General features: G+C 51.6%; 1 long non-coding RNA gene across 1 annotated transcript; it reads right to left on the reverse strand.

Moving 5' to 3' along the window:
• Positions 1 to 3,254: 3,254 nt before the first annotated feature.
• LOC140678802 (uncharacterized) lies at positions 3,255 to 4,259 on the reverse strand. The gene is made up of 3 exons (XR_012050414.1): positions 4,136 to 4,259; positions 3,636 to 3,742; positions 3,255 to 3,551 (listed from the first exon to the last, which is right to left on the reverse strand). It is a non-coding gene; the product is annotated as an uncharacterized lncRNA (long non-coding RNA).
• Positions 4,260 to 4,761: the final 502 nt, after the last annotated feature.

A 4,761-nucleotide genomic window follows, 5' to 3' on the forward strand; every position in this document is an offset into this window, starting at 1 on the left:
TGTGTTCTCCTCGCGGCCCGGTCGCACGAATCTCATCCGACATCATATTGAGACCAGCCCGGGGGTTACGGTGCGGTCTCGGCCATATCGGCTTCCCGAACACAAGCGCAAAGTGGTTCGGGAGGAATTAAAAACCATGCTTGAGTTGGGGGTGATAGAAGAATCCCACAGCGCGTGGTGCAGTCCCATTGTTCTGGTTGGGAAGAAGGATGGGACTGTGCGGTTCTGTGTGGATTACCGCAGGGTGAATGAACAATCACGGTTTGACGCGTACCCAATGCCTCGGGTCGATGAGCTCCTAGATCGGCTGGGCACTGCTCGTTTTTTCACGACGCTGGATTTGACCAAGGGCTACTGGCAGATTCCCTTGTCACCAGAGTCCCGAGAAAAAACGGCTTTCTCCACTCCGGAAGGTTTGTACCAATTTGTGGCACTTCCGTTTGGCTTGTTCGGTGCGCCCGCCACGTTCCAGCGTCTCATGGACCGCGTGCTGCGCCCCCACGCTGCATACGCGGCTGCCTACCTGGATGATGTCATCATCCAGAGTGGCAGCTGGGAAGAACACATGCGGCGGGTGGGGGCGGTGCTCGAGTCCCTGAGGCGGGCGGGGCTCACCGCCAACCCGGCGAAGTGCGCAGTTAGCCGGAGGGAGGTACAGTATCTGGGGTACCACTTGGGAGGGGGACAGGTGCGGCCCCAGGTAGACAAAACAGCGGCAATCGCGGCCTGTCCACCCCCCAAGACAAAAAAAGAGGTGAGGCAGTTTTTGGGACTGGCGGGCTATTACCGGCGGTTCATTCCCCGATTCGCGGACTTAACCGGCCCACTGACTGACCTCACCCGAAAGGGTGCTCCAGAACTGGTCCAGTGGACGGAGCAGTGCCAGCGGGGGTTTGAGAAGGTAAAAACAGCACTCTGCGAGGAGCCGGTGCTGCACATGCCTAACTTTGACATCCCTTTCTGTCTGCAGGCGGACGCGTCGGGCCGGGGGCTGGGGGCGGTGCTGTCCCAGCGGGTGGGGGACGTCGACCGCCCCGTGCTGTACATCAGCCGTAAACTCTCGGACCGGGAGGCAAGCTACAGCACGGTGGAGAGGGAGTGCCTTGCCATCCGGTGGGCGGTCGGGGCCCTCCACTACTACCTGTTGGGGCGTGCCTTCAGTCTCTGCTCGGACCACAAACCGCTCCAGTGGCTCCACCGCATGAAGGACGCCAACGCGCGGATCACCCGGTGGTATCTGGCATTACAGCCCTACAACTTCCGGGTGGTCCACAGGCCGGGTGCGCAGATGGCCGTGGCCGACTTCCTCTCTCGCCCCGCTATGGGGGGGTGTGGGGGGGAGTGGGCGCGGCCGGACGGCTGCCCGGCCTGAGTCTAGCGGTGGAGGCATGTGGAGAGGGGCGTGGTTCACGCGTTCCCTGCGGGCGGGGTGTGTGCAGGGGCCGGCCATGAAGCGGCAGACAGGTGAGTGGATATCTCAGCTGGAACGAGTTATCTAATCACCTGTTCCTTTAATTAGCAGCGTCGGAGACCATGAGGGGGTGGTGTGGGCTGGAGACGACGAGAGCGACACCACGAGAGAGACGCTGAAAAGCGGAAAGAGACTTTGGGAGAAATAAAATAAAATAATTGTAAACGCTGCATCGGATGGTTGTGCCAGTTCCTGTGGTCCCAGACGAACCCGAATCTAAGCTTTGCTACACATGGCTTCTTATTTCCTGCTGCTCTCTTGCTCGGTGTGTCGCATCTTTAGCTATTCCTCCAGTCCTCCATGATACTCTGAAGAAATGTAGTTTATTTGCCACTTAGGAGGGGCGGATTTGTCATTTTGAAGCATCTCCCCACTGTGCATGGACGTACTTGAACTGTGCATTCTGTCAAGATGCTATATTATATTGACCTTGCAGCCTGTTGCAACTTGATGCTCTCAGTTTTACGCGGCACAGCTGCTATGGGTCATTGTGCATCATTGCAATGGAGCGATTTAATTTGACTCTTTATCATAAGCCAAATGTATGTAGTTTCTATCGTGTATCGCACAATCCTAAACCAAGATTGGTTGTCTAAATTAGGAAACCACCATATTGCAATTCAGGTCTGACACTGGAATGGCAATCATTAAAAAAATAAACATTATTTTTGCTAATTAAACTAGGCCAAATACAGAAAAATTATTTCGCTCAAAAAAGGTTTGTTGTGTCTTTGCATGGCCACGCCTATAAGAACAGCTGATAGGCAGCACACCACAGTGGTCTGGTGACCCTTCTGAAGAAGACTGCAAATAACAGTCGAAATATGTCAAGGGAAAAAAAACATACAGTACACCGAAAATGTTGTTTAACTAAAAGCACAGCGGAATCTTATATAGGACTATGGGCAATAATTGTTACGTACGGCGGGGGAAGGAGACGACACAGCGACAGGGATAAGTTCAACAGGTTTATTGAACTTAATTATGTATTGGAGTGTGTATGCTACTACGAGTGTGTGGTGTAAGACGAAGAATTAACAATGTAAATGTTACCAGAGGGTGTTGTTCGTGCGTGTTGGATGAATTGTCCACAAATCCAGAGGGGAAAGGCAAGAAGGAAATACGCGAGGAAGCGAGAGGTCGAGGTCTGAAGAGAGGCGTCGAGGTCCGTGTCCGAGCTGGGGTCGAGGATCGAGGGAAGCAGTCCAAAGTCCGGAGGGAAGTCCAAGGGAACGAGGCGCACAGCTCGATCACTGGATACGGAGGGAAAACTGCGGGGAGCACAGACGAGATATAAGACACGGGCAGAGGGAAAGCTCAGAGAGCAGGTACGAGGAGGGAAGCCAGAGACGGGATGCTTACTACGAGGAGTGAATTACGTTACGGCACTGGATCTTCGGGTCTGCTGGTCTTTATGTCGCCTGCCCTCATCAGATCCAGGCGTGCTGATTGTTGATTGCCTGCAGCCGTGCAGGGGCGTGTCCCGGGGTGCTCCCAGCGGAGCTTGCGGCAGATGGAATGCGGAATTGCGCATGCGCCATGACAATAATAGCAGCACTTTAACTTACTAGGCCAAAGGAGATGTGTATTTTCTTCCTTCAGCACAATTATTATATGCAACAATTTCTTCTGACTTATGCACTTTAACTACTCAGGTCACTTTGTTCCTGATGTGCCCTGATCTTAGGTCTTCAATGTGCCGCGGCCTGCAGATGGAACCTAGTGTTATAGTACAGTGGAGAAGAACACGGCACTGAGACAGGGACGTCGATTAGCGGTAGGCGTGTTTATTAGCACGAGAGTGTGTAATTAACCAGAATACGTGGTGTGCGACTATTTGATGTGTTTAACTGGAGTGTGTTACCGGCAAGTGTTGAAGGTGCGTATTGCGAAGAATGCGGAAGTCCAGAGAGGGCGAGGCAGGCTCGGAAGTCCGTGGGCAGGCGAGAGGTCGAGGGCAGGAGAGAGGCGTCACGGTCCGTGGACAGGCGAGAGGTCGAGGTCCGGGGAGGCAGCAAGAACTCCAGGGGGAGACCGGGGAGACGAGACGCACAGCTCGAATCCAGTGAACAGAGAGAAGCTGCGGGACGACGAAACAGGACACGACACAATGAGCACAGAGGAGGGGGAACATGGAAGGAGAGCTAGAGACGTGTGGGCTTACTGTAGAATACATGTAGCTACGTTCTGGCACTGGAACGCAGGACGCACTGGTCCAAATAGTGTGCGGCGTCCTCATCAGTGTCAGGTGCGTTGATTCATGTGCGTTGTCTCATGTAACAAAAGTATAACAAATATAGAAAATGGCAACTACCTATCAGGAGTATTTTAATACATCTATGAACAAGCTTATTGGTGTGGTGGGACTGGCCAAAGTTAAGTAGGAGAAAATGTGGTCAGTTATAAATTATTTAATTTCTCTGTGCAGGCCAGTAGCAGGTCCCTGGACCGGTGGTTGGGGACCACTGTTCTAGGGGATGCTCTATGGTTAAGAAACAATGTTTTAGACTAACAAAGGGGGTTTGTATAGTTCTGCACACAATGACCTGAACATACTGTAAGCAAGAGAGTTAATACCATAGATGCACCAATGAATATGCATACAAAGTGTCACTTCCTACATTCTGAAGGGTATAGCAAACACCTGCATACAGACGCACCTACCCATAATCACCTGCCGCTCAGGTGACAGCGATACTCGACTGCATTCTACAACGCCATCCTCCAGTTGCCCTTGACAACCACACAAGAGCTGGATGCTGTGGAGGGATGTAGCCCAGGAGGAGGTAACATCTGCGAGGCACGATCTGCAGTCTTGCTTCCACACTGTCAAATGCGGCGAGAGGGGTATACGCATGGCTGCAAAAAAAAAAAAGAGAGATGGATAGCGGCGAGATAATTAACAGCGCAGTGTTATTGCGTCGTGCTGGAAGGGAAATCACAGCGTCGTCATTATCGCCACGCAAATGCGAGCGTACTGCTGCACGCCGCGCGCTAATCTGTCACAAGCAATTATGCACTCGCAATTCTATTTATTCATTTATCAGTCTGCTTAATGTGCCACTAACACATCATTACAGGAAAAGTCTGCTGCTGCTGTTTTCCCTCTTTGTAACGATTAGACTTTAGTCAGTATTGCTAAATTTGGGGTTCTCGAATTCTATTTACATTCTATTTCATTATTAAAAGCAATAAACAGGCTGAGGTAAATAACACCATGGGAAACCTCGTTAGCATAGCACAGGAAACAATTGCCTGCAATTACCATTGTTATATTTATATTCTTGAAA

Source organism: Nerophis lumbriciformis, linkage group LG05, assembly GCF_033978685.3.
Source record: "Nerophis lumbriciformis linkage group LG05, RoL_Nlum_v2.1, whole genome shotgun sequence".
Taxonomy (NCBI): Eukaryota; Metazoa; Chordata; class Actinopteri; order Syngnathiformes; family Syngnathidae; genus Nerophis; species Nerophis lumbriciformis.